Source organism: Ambystoma mexicanum, chromosome 4p (genome assembly GCF_040938575.1).
Source record: "Ambystoma mexicanum isolate Mex_15411 chromosome 4p, UKY_AmexF1_1, whole genome shotgun sequence".
Taxonomy (NCBI): domain Eukaryota; kingdom Metazoa; phylum Chordata; class Amphibia; order Caudata; family Ambystomatidae; genus Ambystoma; species Ambystoma mexicanum.
Window position 1 is genome coordinate 1,194,888,953 of NC_090927.1, and position 20,962 is coordinate 1,194,909,914.

Sequence of the window (20,962 nt, forward strand, 5' to 3'; positions counted from 1 at the left end):
GTGGAACCACCAATTCCACATGGGTGCAGTCGATGGCACCAATGCATCCAGGTATGCCGGCTAGTGCATGGAAACCCACTTTGGTGTTTGCTATCTCCTGGGCAGTCCGTGGTATTGAGATGTGGTCGTCTGTGTGCTTGAGGAGGGCATCGAGCGCTTGGATGAGTGTTCGTGAGAATAATGGTTGTGAAATGCCATGCAGGTGCCCCACTGTGTGCTGGTAGGTGCCTGTGGCCAGGAAGTGGAGTACAGCCACTACCTTCAGTAGGGGGGGGATGGCGGTTGGACTTGCTATCATGCTGACGATGTCGTCGTGCGTCATGTCTACGATGGCAGTGATGGTGTCCCGGTCCAAACGGTACAGGGTGTGGATCTGCTCAGCAGTGAGGTTGTTTGGATTGGCTCTGATGCGTGGGATTGGGGGCTGCCTGCGTGGTGGCACTGGCTGTGCTGGTGGGGCTTGCTGGGCCTGCCTTGCCCTCCTTCTCCTCCTGCGTCTCCTCTGTGCTGCCTGTTGTTGTTGTTGCTGTTGTAGTAGCACATGCATTGCTACCAGGTCCTCCAGCCCCAACATTGCTAGTCGTATTGGCATCATTGTGGAGTGTGACTGGGTGTGGTTAGGGGTGGGGTGTGCTCTTTTTGTACTCCCCTGAGTCTGTATTGCCTTCACCTGTGCTGTTTCTGTGCACCTGTGGCAGCTGCATACACTTGACATGGCCCTTTACGGTTGGTTCGCGATGGCGTTATTTGCACCATGGCGGTAAGGTACTTAGCGGCCTCGGTGATGGCGCTAGGTGCATGTCCGCTTGGGTCGGCATTCGCGTACCTTTCCGCCATGGCGCTAAGTACGGTGTGGGCGGTCGCGTGCGCGCACCCTTGGCGCAGTTAGCGGCAGCGTTAACTACGATGCCGCTATTGGCATCGTAGTTTACGGTCACGAGTCATGATCGGACCTGGCGGAAAACGATGGCGGTAACCAGTTACCGCCATCGTTTTTCACTTAGCGCCAGGGTCGTAATGAGGCCCAATATGTGTAAGGAAACCGCAGTGTAGCAGGAAAAAACAGGGTTTTCTAGTAAATGCTGGACTAAGGGAGGCTAATGGAAGTATTTCTGATTGCAGACTGTTGGGTTGTAGATCATTTCATGTGAACCTGATCAGGGACTAAGGGCCTCATTACGGACGGCGGTAACCATGGCGCTATTAGCGTCATGGTTGCTGCCGGTATTTTACCGATTCCGCCTTGGTGAATGGGGGAATTACCGCCCGATTCCAAGGTTGGCGGGGCGGTAATTCCCCATTCACCAAGGCCCTTCCCCATTCCCATTTGAGCCCCCATAGGGCTCAATGGGAATGGGGAAGGAGCAAGTAACGGTACCGCTGTTAGCAGTACCGTTATTTGCCCTGAAGTCCCTCAGCGGGTCCCCCTTCCTTAACGTGTGGTCTGGCCACACGTTAAGGACGGGACCCGCTGAGGGACCTCGTAGTATGGTGCTAAGGGATTACCAGCACTGGTGCCCTTCACGGTACCGGTCATCCCTTAGCGCCATCCGTGTAATGAGGCCCAAAGTTACATCACCTTATATGACATGGAAACATCAGGTAAATTGGTGAACTAATTTAGAATATTTTTATTGACATTATTTGCTTGATAGTTGTGGGTGTTTGGCCACTCCCACATGGCATTTGCAATATATATATATAGGATAAAAAAAGAAAAAGAGTTGAAAACAATTTACTCAACTCAGTCCCGACACTCCCATTCTACTTTGTGCGGCTTTAGAGTAATCCAGAATCAAACAATTGGGCTCCTGGTATGGAACCTATTCTACCCAGGAGGGTTAACTGAAGAACAAAGCACACAAGTGAATAGGTTCAAGAACACTATTGCTCATACACGCGAAATCCCACAATTTTTTGTGTAAACTCTGCCGTTTCTTCAATGAGACAATATTCATAGAGGTTATATCGTAGAGAAAAAAATCTCTCAGACACAATTATTTTATATATTGGAACTGTGTGAGTGGTATACATAAAAGCACAATTCCAGGGAGAAACAGACATCAAAATGGTTTCTTGGACCACAACAGACCAAACAGGAATATGTTTTCAACACACTGGAGGTCATTACGACCCAGGCGGTAAGTACACCAACTTTACCACCATGGTGTAAACTATGTTTACACCATGGTGGATGGCGGATTTACCACCCCATTCCAAGGTGAGTGGGGCGGTAAATCCCCATTTCCCATTTACCCTTCCCCATTCCCATTTTTGCCCCATAGGGCATAATGGGAGTGGGGAAGGCGCTAATTACGGCACCGTAAATTACGGTGCCGTAATTAGCACCAAGGCGGTTTAGCGCCATGGATTTTAACGCCTGCTAAAAGCAGCCGTTAAAATTGGAATCCCTTAACGCCTGGGTCGTAATGACCTCCACTGTATCAAGGCGTTTTTCAGGCAAAAATAAAAGACAGTGTGTGTATAACAAACCCAATCTTTGTGGGGGTTTGCCAAAAATGCACAATTCAATGGTGTGAGGTTACAAAACAAGGTTCTTAAAACAACATAAAACATTTGCAAGGACACAAAAGAAAAATTTGCATGTGTGGACAGCAATATATGTGCTGTAGTTTCAGGGAAATAGTGCGTCTACACCAGGTGTTTCGGCCATTTGGATTGGAGCTAGATGAGCCTCATCATTCATATGGCCATCATCAGGACGGGTTCTGTGTGAAATGACGTCTGTGCTGCAGGGGAGGGAGACCACAATCAGACGGGTGTATGAGCAAAATAATCTAAAAAGAATAAATCAGAGGTATTGTGTAATCAATGTGATTAGAAAACACACAGCTTACCTATGGGGTAAATTCACAGGCACTGTATAAGAGATCCGCTAGCCGCGTTGGCTGGTCTCTAGGTAATCCTGTTATACAAAACAGAACAAGTACTATTGGTGGGGAGTTGAAAAACCCTCCAATGTCATGTACATAATGGTTATAAAAGTACATGCTTTGTTGAATGTAAATGAGTCTTACCTCTCACCGGCAAAATCCAGGTAAGAAGCTTTTAGCAGGCATTAAAAAACGAACCCGCAAAGGGACTTTGAAGGTAATTACGGTACCGTAATTTACGGTACCGTAATTACCTCTTTCCCCATCCCCATTGAGCCCTATGGGGGCAAAAATGGGAATGGGGAAGGGCCCTGGTGAATGGGGAATTACCGGTCCCTCCAACCTTGGAATGGACCGGTAATTACTCCATTCACTAGGCCGGATTTGGGACGAGTTGGGAGGCAACCATGGAGCTAATAGCTCCATGGTTACCTCCAAACTCGGAATGAGTGCCATTGACTTAAAAGTTGCCAGCCTTCATGCTCTGAGAAGAATGTGCCTTGCAAGGCCACAGGAGGAGAACTGAGCGTCTCTGTACGATAAAATCCCACGAGAAGGGAGGCACAGGCCGCCAACCCCAACAGTCCCAATGCTAGGTTATAGCACCCAAAGGCCCTAGCCTTGTGACCACTGAATTGCAAGGTACCAGCCAGCCCCAGACCACTGATCATAAAGCTGTTAGGCACCCGATTCATCAAGAAAGATCAGAAAGCAGGGCTTTCTTGCCTTCACTTCTGGTCACGTGATTTGTGCTGCGAGGTTCAGGGAGGGATACAATTATAGGCTAAAACAAGGGTGGAAGACCTTGGAGAGGTGCCGGCCTGTGTGGGATAGAGTGAATTCTGTGAGTTAGTATGATCTTGGCTTTTCCCTCGGGCCCCTGTCTGCTTGTACCAGGTGCACTGCTACTAAGACATATATATATTCTTTACTTTGTACATAATTGCCAGTTAGCCGCGACCTCATGACTTATGACGAATGCAGCATCGCCCACGTCGAAGAAGATGGACGTAAGAGGCTGGGATCAATGGCCTGGCATCCCCTATGGAGCAAGCGGCCTATGCATAGGGTCTCACCAACCAGCTGTGCAGGTTTCTACTGTATGTAGTGATGTCACTGATGACACTATGTACCTTCTAAATGTGCTGCTCATGCAGATTTTGGCAGAACGTTAGGTGGCAGCAGAGCTCTTTGCTGGTGCATTCCTATTATTTAGGAATAAAATATTTGTTATCCTTGTAAGAGGTGTCTTGTGCCTTTTTCCCTAGCGGGTTGTATTTTTTCTGGTGGCAGCGTTTACTGGCACAAGGGCACATTTTTTGACGCAAGCCATTACACCGAAACTCTGAACACACAGGCATTTGCTTTCAGTGTTATATGCACCTATCCTGCAAAGATTCCACAGCTCAGGCGAGGCTGCTTACTAAACTATTTGTCGCAACCAATCTAACCCTCAACACCCTGCACTCCCCACAGACAGTCCGCAAGACAGAGCCAATTGTTTTGACAAGAGGTGTAAGGCCCAGGTTCACAAAAGCCTTATAATGCTGGCCCGGAAAGGGAAGGCACTGGCTAGTTTTCTCAGGGCCCTTTAAGTTAAGGCAGTTTCTTAAGATATGGATATGGATATGTATAAAGCCCAGGGCATTGCAGCCATCACCAATGGTGCTGAAAATTGGGGCCTTTCGAAAGTCATTGCTCTTCAAGATGAGACATGTTTTATCCTAAGGAAGCTTCTTGGTTTACTAGTCAGCACCCCGTCCTGTCAAGTTAAACTTCTCTTATTTTCAATCTCTTCTGCTATCAAACTCAAACATCTTGTGTTCTGTATTAAGAGCTGGACTAACAGTGAGCCAACATTTCACCGAGAAGCTTTGGGTGATGTTCTTGCTGCTCTTGGCACGGAGACACTTCCATTGTTAAAATGTGTAACAACAATGTTAGGAATTGTGGGATTGTCTGGGCTATGGAAGAAAGAGACTGCTTGAGATAGAAATGCCAAATTTTAATGAGGGTTTCTGAGGACTGGTACCTAATAGAATTTCTGATAATTTGCGAGTAACCCAGTCTTACTTTTGCAATACCTTTTTAGTAAAAATACATTGGGCCTCATTACACGGAAGGCGGTAACCATGGCGTTTTTAGCGCCATGGTTGCCGCCGGTAGTTTACCGATCCCACCATGGTGAATGGCGGAATTACCAACCCATTCCAAGGTTGGCGGGACCGTAGTTCCCCATTCACCATTGGCCCTTCCCCATTCCCATTGAGCCCCTGTAGGGCTCAATGGGAATGGGGAAGGCGGCAATTACGGTACCGCAATTTGTGGTACCGTAATTGCCTCCAAGGTCCCTTTGCGAGTTCCGTCCTTAACGGCTGGTAAGACCAGCCGTTAAGGTAGGGACCAGCAAAGGGACCTCGTAGTAGGGCGGTAAGGGATTACCGGCACCAGTGTCCTTACCGGTGCCGGTAATCCCTTACCGCCATCTGTGTAATGAAGCCCATTGGGTTTTGTGGAATAGTTGGACTTCATCGAACTCTTTAATCTGAAAACCTTTCCAAAATTCTGCTTGGGAATACTTTTATTGTCCACTGTAACAATGCAGTGGAATATTTGGAAATCTTGCACATGCCCCTATTGAGGATCTATGGATCAGGACACCGGCCAACCTCTAACAAGCTTTGGAGAGTAAGGCGGATATGCAAATTTCACAGGATGTGGGAGGGTATGAAAGATGACTTGATTATTTGCAAATCTGCAAGCTTACAATTTTGTAACTTTTGCTGTTGCAAATATTAGTTTTGGCAGAAGGCTCTGTTAATTACAATGAGATATCTAAAACTTTCTGCTTGAGTCTTTTCTGAACTGACATGCATTCGCACGATGCAAGCACTTTTGTCTGTGAAATGTTTTACGAATAGTATATATGAAACTAGTTTCACATCTTTGTGTATGTTGTAACTATTTTTTATCAAGTTTTCAAAATGACATTGTAATGTTCCTTAATGCATGAACTGAAAAATGTATTTCTGACTGGTTTCATGGATTTGTACCTTCAATAAACGTGGTTGATGATGATGTTTTGACAGGGAGGCACAGAGGCCCATGTGGAACTCCCTGCACAAGAAGCAACACTAGAAGGAAGCCACAATAAAAAACGAGCGGGAAAGCCACTGCTTTTTGAATGCTCGTAAGTGCAAAGCCCCTTCATTCCCTTCTCAAGAGTATTTCGTTTGCATGTTTAATCATGTACATAGTTTTGCTTGTAGTGGAGGGGATTCTGTTGTTGTCTAGGCTTATGCCCATGTTTAAAAAAACAATCTTGCTTTTCCTTGGGAATCCAGGACCTGTAGTCAGCAAAGGGTTGGGGGCTACATTGTACGGTCGTTTTTAATCAGCCTCAGGGGGTAAGAGGCCGAGTTAGACCGCTGAGGTAGGAATGTGAGCAAAAAAACATCCCGCGATGAAATGACATGGAACCGAATGTGAGCCATGTGGCTCACAATAAGGACACTCCCTTCTTTGTGTGGAAAACCTAGCTTGAGATGTTTTCATCAAAAAGAGGCAAACTGGTTTGCGTTTATAAACCAGAGAGCACAGGTTGCGTTGACATATAACGCTGGTAACACAGCTTTCTTATCTGGGATATTTAAATTTCATTCAGCTGCTGATGCAATCAGGGGTCCCTCGATGCTGCATTTAAGGGGAGGTTATACATACTCCAAGGCTTAGCAATTAGCTCCTCTAAGAAGGAGTTATAGAGTGAAAAACAAACTCCAAAATGGTGCAATATAGTTGAGAAGGAAGTGCAGTGATTTGAAGCAACAGATCATGCCCGACAGGTACAAGTGTTAATCAGCACTGAATGTTTAAAGGTTTATGCAATTATAATAGGTTTACAGCCATTCAAGGAAAGTTAATGTTTGTGGTTGGTGATGTTCCAGTCACCACACGCTGCTAAGGGCTATTTAGATGGTTAATGTAATGTCTTCCGGAGGAATAATCTGTGCTTGTATGCCCAGGTCAGTGGCATTGGGAGCTGAACCCCTCTGATGGCACAACAAGTGTTACGAAATAAAAGGGAACTTTGAGTTGCTCTTGAAATAGCCCTGCACACTTGATCTAAATTCTCAGATTCTGCACTACACACTTGCATATCAGTATGGATTTAAAAATACATAAAGTAACCAATCGCTCAGGCTGAGGATCTCCTCAGTGTGGTGCTGGCCCTTTAAGGGTACCAGCATGCGGCAGAGTGACGTTGCACTGTGCCGCGTGCCCTATAAATAAACAGGACATTCCCGGCTGCCGCAGAGTGACCGGGGAGCACGAACCGAACACACCAGCGTCTGCCTGAGTCTGTGGGCGGGAGGGGGCTCACAGGGATTCTGAATGCTGCCGTAGACCTGTAACACTCATGATCTGGGGAGTTATGTTTGGAAAGGTTGAACATGCCCTAGCAACTCCAGCATTACCAAAGGCTACTGTTTTGGCTTTTGCACAGGAATGGGAGGGGCATTTCCAGGGACTAACATGATGGTACTACCTAGCCACACAATGGCAACAGCTTTCGAATGGTGTGACTACCTGGGCATATGATGGCGGTGCCTGTCTAATGTATATAGAAGAGCCAAAACCATTGGCTTTGCCAATGTGTGTTATTGATTGAGGCAAAGAAGCCAGGAATTCTGATTCACAAAAGTTGCACCACAATATATAAAATAATCATTTCAACCGTCAATCCAAAAATATCCTATGTAGAGGTGGTGATGGATTACCTAGTCTAACAATGTGTGCTACATAAAGTAGGCACATCTATTTTTGTAATGCCAGTCGAGAGTGACGACATGATCACTATGTGGTTGGCATAAACCAAAACAGCTGGGCAACATTTTTCTCTAAGACACTTGATAAGTCAGTGGTACATGATTAAAATGTATTAGTGCTAAAACGTACCCCTGCCTATCTCAGCTATTGCTTTAAAATACTTTTATAACTTCACCTGCAAGACCATAACAGTCCTGAGGAATCAGGTTACTGTGCACAGCTTCCAGTCCCTGCAATGAAGAATCCAAGATTTGCCATCATCTATTTCTATTAATGCAGTCAAATGCTGCAGGGAAATTCATAAATCTGGGATATAGGGCCTCATTCCGAGTATGGATGGCTATTTGCGCCATGACTGCCTCCCATACCGGTACCGACTCCGGTTTGGTGAAAGGGGACTTACCGGTCCAGTCCGACCTTGGTGGGACCGGTAAATCCCCATTCACCAAACCATTCCCCACTCCCATTTGAGCCCCCATAGGGCTCAATGGGAATGGGGAAGTAGCTAATGACGGTACCGCAAATTGCGGTACCGTTATTAGCTCTAAAGTCCCTTAACGGTCCTGTCCTTAACACCTGGTCAGACCAGGTGTTAAGGAAGGGACCTGCTAAGGGAACTCGTAGTAGGGCGCAAAGGGATTACCGGCACCGGTGTCCTTATCGGTGCCGGTAATCCCTTTGCGCCCCACTCGGAATGAGGCCCATAGTTTTCCTCCATTCCCCTGTAAGTATAGCTGATAGTATGTAGGTTTAAAATCTGATTAGAAGTTTTCATTCCACCTTCAAGCTGTACTAGATGTAAGAAAATAATTGAAGGGTCATTAACTTACTCAAGTACTTCAATATTTTGTCGCTGGAAGATTTTAGATTAATAATCTAGAAGGGGACAAATACTGCGCTGATATCCCCTGGTTCTAGGGAACACAGCAGAATTGACTTAGGGGGCTGGGTACCTCCACAAACCAATGATTGATGTGAAGAAGGGCAGTATGGAGAGGACTCCATAGTCACCCTCCGATGGTGGCTCAGTCGTCAAAGTACAGAGAGCCCTAACCTTCTTAGGAAGTCAGAAACCAACACAAACACCTCAAAGACATTAGAACCTATGAGGAAGTGACAAACAGTTCTGCAGAGCTGTCATTAAAGTCCACATAACTGTTCTAGCTCTGGGGGCTGCCAACTCACCAGATGCCCATGAACCCCATAGGGAATAAGCAAGAATCCTACCCCCACAAACTGCACCTAACTGCACAGCAACAGGATGCAGACTGGGTCCCTCGGCACACAGCTCTCTCAGGCCCACCCGCCTCGCATATGAAATCCAACATTGCCCTCAGTCCTTATGCAGGCTTGGTCTGGACACCTTACAACCCATGTGGCCTACGGCATGCCCACCAATCACAGGGGAACTTTAGGTAAAGAATACAGTTGAAGACCCTCCCCCAAAGTCCAGCGCAGGGTGAGTGATTTCAACACTACATATAGACTCCCTAGCTCCCAGCAGGAAATCAGATTGATTTGGAGAGAGCTGGAGCATAGAGATGGAGCAGGTTGGAAAGACCGAGGAGTAGAGGAGAGAAGAGATTAGGAAGGCCAGGGAAGGAAATGAGGAGGTCTTAATGTCAGAAGGAGGCAGCGTGGTTAAATCAGAGGAGGCTTGCGGGTATAGTAGAAGGCGGTGCAGTGACGAAAGAAGAGGAGGTAGTTATATCAGAAGAAGGCAGTTTGGTTAAAAAAGAGGAGGTAGTTTATCAGAAGGAATGGATGTGCTCAAGAAAGTGGAGCAGGTGGTTGTATCTGAAGGAAACAGTGTGGTTAAGACAGAAGAGTGGGTGGTTATATCTGATGCAGGTTGTGCGGTAAGAGGAGGGCACATGGCTACGGAGGATGTCATAGTTTCATCTAGAGGAAAGGGTATAGGTAAGAAGAAAGAGGTTGGTGAAAGTACCGAAGAAGTGGTTGAAAACTTTGAGGAGAAGGTGGTTGTTTAAAGTCAAAGGGAGCCAAGGAAATGCCTTGAGGTGTCAGGTATTTGGAAGTAAGTAGTGAAGGGAGTTGAGCAGACGGAGGCTGACTTGGTGCAATGCCACAACAGAACAAGATTAGAAGCAAGGCACAAAGGGAGGCAGAGGTTGGGGAAGGCGGTTTGACAGGCAGGATCGATCACTGAAGACAAGATATGAAATGTTAGACAGAATTGAAGGAATGCCACATGGTGTGGTGGCAACAGGGAAAGAGCAGGGACTGAGGCTCTGGTTAGATGACCTCTTGGAATGGACCTTTGAACTGACCTTTCAGAGAGAGCTCAGATTGTATCAGGGAGAGGTAGACTACACACTGTGATGGAAAAATAAACCAAAGGCAGAGGCCTAGAAAGGCAGCCTAGAATGATGTCAGCAGGCCAAGCCAGCCCTATGCAAGCAAAAAGGCAGGAGTAAGCATAAGAGTGGGTCAGAGAGGAGAGAGCAGAAAGAGAGGTGACAGGGAAAAACTTAAAAAGGGAACAGAAAAGGGCTGTCGGGTAGGGATCTTTCTCCATCTCCCTCTTTACTGCTCGCAAGAAGCCTTCCACTGCAACCTCAAGAGACCTTCCCCCGGTGAACTACCTTTGAATGGATCTTGGCTGAAAAGAGTTTTGCACAATGGGGTCTTGAAATATCAACCTATAGGTGCTCTGCGCCCAGCTATAGAGTGTGTTGCATTGCCGCGAGAGTACGGAGAATTTCCCCTGCTCCGTGGTATTGAAAAATGTCTGTGAAGACTCTCACAAGTGGGCTGCGCCACTAAAGTTAATAACTCTCAGCAACATTTTGTTGCAATTGTTCTGATTTAGTAAATCATAAAAACCCTTTACTGAGACACGTGTTTCGGCACGTACTGTGCCTTTTTCAGTCAGGGCACTAGAAGTTCGATTTTCGGTTACATAAGACATGGAGGGTACTTTATTTGGGTATTTTACAGGAAAGAGACCAAAAGAGACCTTTTGGGGCCAATGGTACAATGCGATGTTCCCATACCCCTTTTGGCTTTCCCAGATGTTTTTCTATAAAGATGCATATTAGTCTCAGCGCGTCGGCACCACTGTGGTGCCGACGCGCTGAGACTAATATGCATCTTTATAGAAAAGGGATTTAACCCTGGACAACTATTGGAACAATGCGCCTCATTACATGGTAGGCGGTAAGGGTTTACCAGTACTGGTATTTTACCGGTACCAGTAAATCCTTACCGCCTTACTACGAGGTCCCTTTGCGGGTTGGGGAATTTAACGCCTGCTTTTTGCAGGCGTTAAAAACCAACCCGCAAAGGGACCAGTGGAGCTAATTACGGTACCGCAATTTGCGGTACCGTAATTAGCGCCTTCCCCATTCCCATAGAGCCCTATGGGGCAAATATGGGAATGGGGAAGGACAATGGTGGAAGGGGGAATTACCGCCCCGCCAACCTTGGAATGGGGCGGTAATTCCCCTTTCCACCAAGGCGGTGCCGGTATTTTACCGGCATGAACCATGGCGCTAATAGCGCCATGGTTCTCCGCCTACCGTGTAATGAGGCCCAATGACTTCAGACCCTCCAGGTCCTATGTAACCAAAAAAACAAACTTATACTGCCCTGATTGAAAAAGGCACAGTACGTGCCGAAACACGTGTCTCAGTAAAGGGCTTTTATGATTTATTAAATCAGAACAATTACAACCATTTGTGGATGAGAGTTATTTACTTTAGTGGTGTAGCCCACTTGTGAGAGTTTTCACAGACATTGGGCCTCATTACGACCCTGGCGTTAAGGGTTTAACGGCGCCGTAAAAGGTGTCGGCGCCGTTAAACCCTTAACGCCTGATTACGAGGTACCTTTGCGGGACCCGACCTTAACAGCTGTTTTTTCCAGCCGTTAAAGTAGGGACCCGCAAAGGGACTTTGGTGCTAATAACGGTACCACAATTTGCGGTACCGTTATTAGCGCCTTCCCCATTCCCATTGAGCCCTATGGGGCAAAAATGGGAATGGGGAAGGGCCATGGCGGCATGGGGAATTACCGCCCCACCAACCTCGGAATGGGGTGGTAATTCCCCATTCCGCCATGGCGGACACCGGCATGGACCATGGTGCTAACAGCACCATGGTCCTCTGCCTGGGTCGTAATGAGGCCCATTGAGAAGCAAAAAGTAGACAGACAGAAATTGTCAAAGGTGATCCAAAAGGCCCATCAGACTTGTTGCCTGTTGAAGGCGGTTTATGGGGATGGCACATCATCAGTTAATTACTGTATGGATCACAACTTGCACACTCACCAATGACAGGCAACTCACAGTGTTCAGATTGGTAGGGTTACATGAAATAAAAGAAAAACTGTATTAGTTCTTTTGGGGGGCATTTTCTCTGGTGAGGAGTCTAAGGTGCCTGAGAGTCACACGCATGTCTACATGCCGCATAACATTCTGAGGTGGTTTGTACAGCAACAAATAGTATTCATGATTTATCTGTTATAAATCCAGTCCAAGTCACAGAAAGTAAATAATAATTTGGATGATCATTTTACAGAAAATGTATTTTGGGATGCTGAAAAAGCAAGCTGCCGTCACCAAGCATTATTATTAATATTGTTCAATGAATACATATAGGTGTTGGCTGCTGGTGGCTAGTCTACCCTGTGTTTGCCACTCTCACCCAAACAGGCCGCTGCACTCTGCCCACTGCCCACTAGCAGAAATGTAAGGCCACACCAGTGCACCATAGGTTACCTCCCCACAAGCTCCTCACCTAAAGGGTACTGTATAGAGACTTAACCATGGTCTCATCTGATGTATTCTCTTAACAACCCAGCAGGCCCACCACTGACCTTCCTGCAGCTTTAATGCTCAAACACACTGCACGCAGATCAACTATGCCAGAGGCATACACCAGAAGCACCTGAGCGGACAAGGACCACCCAAAATCTGTAAATGCCCACTTAGCAGAATTGTGTAGGCATTTACTGATGCTAATGTTTCTGCGGTGGGCCAAACTGCATTCGTTTCAGGACCCACTGTTAGACAATCCTGGCGATGCCTATGCCACCCACAGACAGCAAGCTAAAATATCTCTCTCAAAAGAAATCAAACAATAAAAACTATACCTTTACAGCCAACTTACATACCTCACCCCAGCCATTGTATCCTAGCACTGTAATAACACAAGGCTCATCTCTGGACACAAAAGGCTCTATGCGCCCAAATAAGAGCACCACGAGAAAGAACTGCACACAGGGCACCAGGGTATTTCCTGTCTTCACACATCAATACAACAGCAGAACTATCATGCCTTTTCCTTCTCTTTCCCAATATCCCAACCCATCCATCCTGTGTTACAGATCCACCAGAGCAACTAGAGACCATGCAAATAGCAGCAAGGTGCAGATCAAATCCAGCAACAAATCATCCTTTACACTGAAGATCTCTGAAGTACTTTTGCTATTGCCCATATTATAATCAACAGAGGAAATGTAATATTGAAATTATTTTGACATCATTGGCGGGGAGGACTGAACCCACAGCTCCTGTGGAATGTGTTCTAACCTCTAGTCCACAGAGGACCAAGCACTAATGCTTTCCTGAGCTCATATGAACCTTCTTTCACCTGAAGACACCCACCCACATTGTGTGGTCAGGGGATGTGTGGTCAGGCATGTGGATGAATCAGACTCATGTCACTGAGATGTTGGGCCAAAGTAGTAACAATATGAATCAATGAAATAGCTGTTGCAGATGAGAAAAAAAGAATGTTATATCGAAATGTCACTTTCATGTACAGTGATTAATAAGGAGTTATTCAAGGCATTATAGGTCCATAGAATTACATTCTAAATGAAAACAGGCATATAAAGTATAAACAGGCACTGATGAGGGTGTGTAAATGAGCTACTCAAGTGGAGGCTTGGGTGCATTGCACTGAATCAGCCACTCATAATGATAGTGCTCCAGTCTGGAGATTGATTGCTAAGCGGCCGGATGTCAGATCTGTCCCTGTGGATCTAGCAGCCAACATTGTGCCTTCATGCTACAAAGATTAATCTTCAGCATTTTATAGCAGATCTACTAGAGGAGATATTGAGCTACAAAGACCATCTCGGAAGGCTCTGACAACAAGTAGCACTGCAGCTGCTATAGTGACTACAAAACAAGTTGGTAACTATGAAAGAAGCTCATGAATGATCGGGGAGAATATACATGATCTGCCATCAAGCAAAGTCCCTGGTCGGGGTGCCAACTACATTGATTTTGATAAACATGAGGTGAAGACATGGGCACTAGTTCAAACTAGTTTGATGAATGATCTTATTATAGTATAGATGTTCCCTAATAGCTGGACACAGGTAGTGATGGTACTTATTTGGAAGGAAGAAAAGCTGGAATCATCTTTTCATTGGATAGACAAATAGTTTAATGAGATCAAGATGGGTGTCAAGACAGTGGCCCTCATTACGACTGAGGTGGAACGGGTTAACGGGCTCCGCTAAAGGAGGCGGACCCGTTAAACCTGCTCCGCCTCATTACAAGCTCCCCTTGCGGGACCCGGTAAGTAACGCCTGGTCAAAGCAGGCATCCTTACCGGGTCCCGCGGGGGGAAGAGGGAGCAAACAACGGGCCGCTCGTAATCGGCCCGTTGTTTGCTCCCTCTCCCATTACCATTGAGCCCTATGGGGGCTCGTGGAGGGAGGAATTACTGGGCCCTCCGAACTCGGAATGGCCCGGTAATTCCCCATTCAGGGGACCCGGACCCGATTTTGGCGGCAGCCATGCCGCCAATAGGGGCATGACTACTGCCAAAGTCGTAATGAGACCCTGTGTCTCTAAATATAGAATACATTTTTGGGTATTTTACAGGAAAGAGACCAAAATAGGAAAGGTGGAATAATGAGAATTTGCAAGGGTTCTAGCCAGTTGCCGCTATCATTCCTGAATCTACATCCTCGTAGCCTGGAGCCGCGACAGTATTTTTCTCCGTTGCTGGGGCTCTTGGGCTACCTGAGCTTTTCTTGGGCCTCATTACGGGCAGGCGCTAATGGGTTAATGGCGCCTTAAAAGGCTGCGGCGCCGTTAACCTATTAGCGCCTAATTACGAGGTCCCTTTGCGGGACCCGACCTTAACGGCTGGTGTAGACCAGCCGTTAAAGTAGGGACCCGCAAAGGGATCTTGGTGCTAATTACGGTGCCGCAATTTGCGGCACCGTACTTAGCGCCTTCCCCATTCCCATTGAGCCCTATGGGGCAAAAATGGGAATGGGGAAGGGCCATTGAGGAAGGGGGATTTACCGCCCCGCCAACCTTGGAATGGGGTGGTAATTCCCCCTTTCTCCATGGCGGAGTCGGTAACTTACCGGCATGGACCATGGTGCTTATAGCACCATGGTCTTCCGCCAGGGTCGTAATGAGGCCCAATGGGTCTCATTACACGGACAGCGGTGGAACAAGGTGCTATTAGCACTTTGGTCCATGCCGGTAAAATACTGGTATTTTGGTATTTTGTTAAAATACCGGCACCGCCTTGGTGGAAAGGGGAATTACCGCCCTATTCCAAGGTTGGTGGGGCGGTAATTCCCCCTTCCCCCATTGCCCTTCCCCATTCCCATTTTTGCCCCATAGGGCATAATGGGAATGGGGAAGGTGCTAATTACGGCACCGCAAATTGCGGTACTGTAATTAGCTCCCTGGTCCCTTTGCGGGTTGGTTTTTAACGCCTGCAAAAAGCAGGCGTTAAAGTCTCCAACCCGCAAAGGGACCTCGTAGTAAGGCGGTAAGGGTTAACGTCAGCGGTACCATTAACGGTGACCGTTAACCCTTACCGCCGTCCGTGTAATGAGGCCCATTGTCTCTTTATGTTATTTATAATCAGTTTAGCACCCAAAGGTTTCTAAGCACGGACCCGGGACCGAACCTGTGTTGCTCCAAGTCGTCTTGCTTCCAAGACAAGCATGTTGCCCCTGAGCTATCCTCCTGAGATGTATTTAAGCACTCCATCCATGCCCTAGAAAAAAAGAGAAATGGAAAACAACATGAAAAGATGAAGTACTAGCAGAGAGGTTCAAACCCAGTCACCATGGCTATACCCTTTGTCAGTTAAGTGTCCAAACCTTTATACCACCAATGCTCTACTTATGAAGAAGATAGAAGAGTATATAAAGTTAGAAACAGAGCACAGTAGGTCAGCACATGCAAACCTCCATCACATATCGGATTTCATTTATAAAAGGCCTTTTGGTATTCAACCCTGCCCTTTAAAAATAGTTCTTAATAAACTTAACTGATGTGTGGATTCCGACAGGGCTGCTTCATTTCCTATGAATAAAACCAAGGACTACAGGCCTCTGAAGTCTTTGAGTTTAGATAAGATGTAAAATGGTATTTTGGAACACTCAGCCAATGATCACGCACTATTTAGAGCATTTAGAGTATATCCATTAGTCGTCTATGCCAAACCTTGCAACTCAGTTCAATCCCAGGAAATATTAGTTTATGGGCTCTTTAAATCCCTGCCCAATTTCAGTGTGTAATTATGAGGGAGGGGCAGAGGTGCAGTGTGTGGTTGAGCCAAAGAAGTTGTGGTGGACGGTTGTTGCCACAGCAACAAATGGATGTTGTGTGTGTTGAACGATAGTCTTTGATAATCACAGCAGTTTGATAGGTGGGTTCTGCTTCTTACCATGTGTCACTAGCAATGAAGCTCACTTTGATTTGAGAAAAATAAAAAAACAGGCAAGAAAATGAAGAGCACTGGTCAGGAGGTTCGAACACCACTTCCATATCTGCTCCATTTTTAGAGTTTTCCTACGAGGGACTCCTTATTGTATATCTTTTGTTTTATTTTGCACTTCGGCAGCTTGCGAACCCCAGCCAACATTGCAGGAGCATGGGAGAAAAGACATTGCTGCTAAGCCAACCACCACAGAGAGAACTCATCACACAAATTGAAGACGCATGACATGAAAGACTGCGTACTGGGTAGAGGTTTGAACCCAGCTCTAGAATAACTGTGCCCCCTAGATTAAGGTTTCATTATTGAAGCACATTTGCAACAGTACAATTTTACATTGTAAACCCAAGAGATATAACGTGAATGTACATTTTTAAAAAGGCAGAGTCTAGCAGAGAGAGAGGTATGAACCCATCTCTCATAAGTGCTCCCTTTTTTTCAAACTCAAATGTCCAATGTTCTAGCCCACCATAGCTCTGGTTGGGAAGCATGTACAAGTGTAGATAAGCTGAAACACAGCACAGTATGTCACTATGTGTGGGGGACAGTAGCTAATGTGACAACATGTTTATGGCTAGTTCTTCTGCAAGGACAGTAGAGACTTCGGAGGTGCATTTCATTTTCTTCTAGGTATATAGACGACGGAGATAAAATAAATAAATATGTGAGGGCGCCTCCTTGGAATGCAGGGTACTGTATCACGCAAAGGGCACATCATGTGTCAGCCGAGATTACAATTGTTGATAACATGGACTGTATAATTTCTGATGTAGTTTGGAACTGATTAAGAAAGACCGATTTTATAGATCTGTATGTATTTCAAAATAGTTAATTGATTGATTGACAGCTCATATTATGTGCAAGGCTTCCCGTGTTTACTGCTGGAATAGATAATGGAGAACAATGGTCCTTGGAAAAAAGCCATTTGACAACCAGAAAGCGACTATCACTTTCCAGTCTAGGGGAAAAATACATATCGTTGATGCCCTCCCAGTCCACAATTCTCAAACAATATTCACCAATGAAGGATACTGGTTGTTCCGTAAAAAGGATTTCCTAGTCTGGTCTACCTGAGGGTGTTCTCCCATTTACTGTTCTCAAGAAAATGTATAAAGGAAGGTGTACAAACTGCTAACTCTTTTATCCGAATGTGTATCATTCAAAATGGGCAGTGTAATAAACAACTTGTTGGCCTCCTGCATCTCCAAACCTCCCCCAATATTCTCACACACAATTTTTCGTATATAATCAAGTTTGAGTTTTCAAAATCGGGTGTGCTGTTATTATCATTATTTTGAGTGGCACACACTTTTCTATTATTACTGTTGAAGCACTCTATGACCTCCAACCACTCTTAGGTGTTTCGTCTAATGTGGAAGCCCTTCTTTAGGGAGGCAAGCAAGAAGTGCCTTATTTCAGCAGATATCATTCAAAAGGTAAAATGTACTAGTCCAAGTGCCCTTTTTCCATTTTGCATTAATGAAAATTCTTTGCGTGACAATTGTTTCAGTGCATATTGTCAATCCCAGCCTCATTGCGATTACACGAGCAGGTGTCCTACCTGCAGTAAATTAAATAAGGTCTTCCCTTAACACTGGGATTCTCCAACAGAGTTGTACACATACATCTCTGGTCATCAGTGCATACTGTCACTGAGACGCCAACAAAAATAGAAAATACTGACATGTTATTTTACACCATATTTTCTATATCATCAACAATACATATAAAGGGAACACAGTGGGAACTGTTATTTAACACCAACATATTGCCCCCACATTAACATGTCAACTAAACCTAAGCATGAAGATCCTTCTGCTGCAGGATCATAACATTATAGAGATACAGAATAAAGCACACTGACCTTATTTGAACCTGATCCTACAATACATTGCTAGGATCACTGCAACACAATCAACGTGGAGCCACCCAAGAACGGGATCATCAAATTATAGAGATACAGAATAAAGCAGCCATACCCTGATCAAATGTCAAGTAACAGGCTCAAACATTCCATGCCTTCAGGGCTCAACCAATTGAATCCAAAGTCCTCTGTGCCACCACCAGGCCCCATCAATCATCAGGGGACGTATATAGTATAACCAACTCACTCCATCAAGCCCAAGGCCTCTTTTTGAAAAGCCAAAAAGATCCACCTAGCAACCCCACGAACACACACCATGAGTAAGTGCCCTTCCACTGCCAAACTGGACCCTAAGAGCCCCTCTTGCAGGGGCCCCAGGAAACTCATAAATAAATTAGGCATAACCTAAGAAATCAAAGACATTTTGAAAATTCCGAATGTTTTTTCTAATGCATCAGTCTAGCATGTTGAGTTTCCTAATTCCCAAGTAATTTTGAGGAAAGAGCACACAAGTTCCTGTTAGTTGGTTGAAGTGGCAACCAACTTCATAAAATGGGCTGCTGCTTAAGCAGAGCTGCTCTTCAACTCATGCCTTTCTGTCAAGAGAACTGAGTCACTTTTACTCTCAGTATGACATATGAATAACCTATATGACATTTTCATTTCCTGGACCTTTCACATTAAAAAACCACAGGAAACCATCATTTCGGTTTGGGTGCATCCGAGAATATTGCCAAGAATAACCAGCAGCCTTGTCTTTATTTCAGATTAATAATATTTTGAAATTTAGAAATGTCCCGAGGGTATCTCAGAGGGTGCTATGGGAATATTTTGTTTTTGAAAAAAGCGCAAGATTAGAAGATCGATCTAGAAAAATCGCTGGGAGACCACTCTGAGTGGCCTTTCTAAATCAAATTGTCACATCTGTGGATGCAGTTGGTATAACCAACCCACTCCATCAAGCCCGAGGCCTTTTCTTGAAAAGCCAAAAAGATCCACCTAGAAACCCCACAAGCACACACCATGAGTAAGTGCTCTTCCACTGCCAAGCTGGACCCTAAGAGCCCCTCTTGCAGGAGCCCCAGGAAACTCATAAATAAATTAGGCATAAACTAAGAAATCAAAGACATTTTGAAAATTCCGAATGTTTTATTTCTAATGCATCAGTCTAGCATGTTGAATTTCCTAAGTAATTTTGAGGAAAGAGCACACAAGTTCCTGTTAGTCTGTTGAAGTGGCAACCAACTTCATAAAACGGGCTGCCGCCGAAGTAGAACTGCTCACCAAATCATGCCTTTCTGTCAATAGAACTGAGTCACTTTTACTCTCAGTATGACATATAAATAACCTCTATGACATTTTCATTTCCTAAACATATCACAATGAAAAACCACAGGAAACCATCATTTCGGTTTGGGTGCATCCGAAAATATTGCCAAGAATAACCTCCAGCCGTGTCACTTATTTGAGATTAATGATATTTTGAAATTTAGAAATGTCCTGAGGGCATTTCAGAGGGTACTGAGGGAAGATTTTGTTTAAAAAAAAAAACGAAATATTAGGAGATTGATCTAGAAAGGCTGCTGGGAGACCACTCTGAGTGGTCTTTCTAAATCAAACTGTCACATCCCTGGATGCACAAAAGTGCTCACAGGGGCTGACAGGTGCAGTCGGGCCGGAAGAGGGAAGTCGTGGGAGATGGCTTTGGAGAAAAGGGAGTTTGGGGGGGTGGAATTCCCCATTTTCTAAGAAGACATGCTAGCGTGGGAGACAGTTAGGGTGGGGGCCGGGCCTGGGAACAGCTTCCCTCAAGCGTTAGTGGGAATGTAGAGGGGGCGTGAGAGCACCAAGAAGTGTGATACTTCTGCTTTTTGTCTTTTTGGTGTGCAGTGTTCAAAAAGCAGAAATATCACATGGAACCATTTGAGAGCAACCATTTAATCTCTTTATTTGGGATTAAGACAGATCATGTCTTTTATTCCTGAAAATTGGAATGGTGCTAAAACAGGCTGCCAGAGATGTAATGTACCTTAATAATCCCTGCATTAAATTGCACCGCTGACCCAACCCTGCCTTCCTTCCTTCCCGATTGGAGGCTGTTTGCAGGATACGGAGTGGACAGAACATCACCCAAAGAAACATGAGAGACATTTAGAAGAATGAAAAATTACAGATCTAGCAGGAAGGAGGCAAACAAAGGAGTTCCCCCCATTCTGGCAGCAGAGGAGAATCACAGTGTAGTAACGGCTGATAAGAAAAAATCCAATCCTTGGTTTTCACCAAGCTGCGATTGGGAAGTTGAACGAATAGACGAAGACCTAAATCAGAAAGAGTGGTTGACACAGAGTTACTTGTGGGCCTGTAACCTTATTCCAGAGCATTTTAAAGTCACACAGAAAAACATTGTGAGAATGTGGAGTCAGTTTAGAAGCAATATAATAACAAATGCTATCTACAATAGAGTTTGAACACAGGGAGAGGGGCATAAACAAAGAAAAAATGTAGCGAGAACATAGGATAGGATTCAAACGGCAGTGACTGAATTGATGAAGATTAAATGACATGGACTCTTACACTGATAATGAGGAAGGATCTAAAATCTGAAATTGGTAGGAGTTACAAAGTAACACGAATTTGAGAGGAAACAA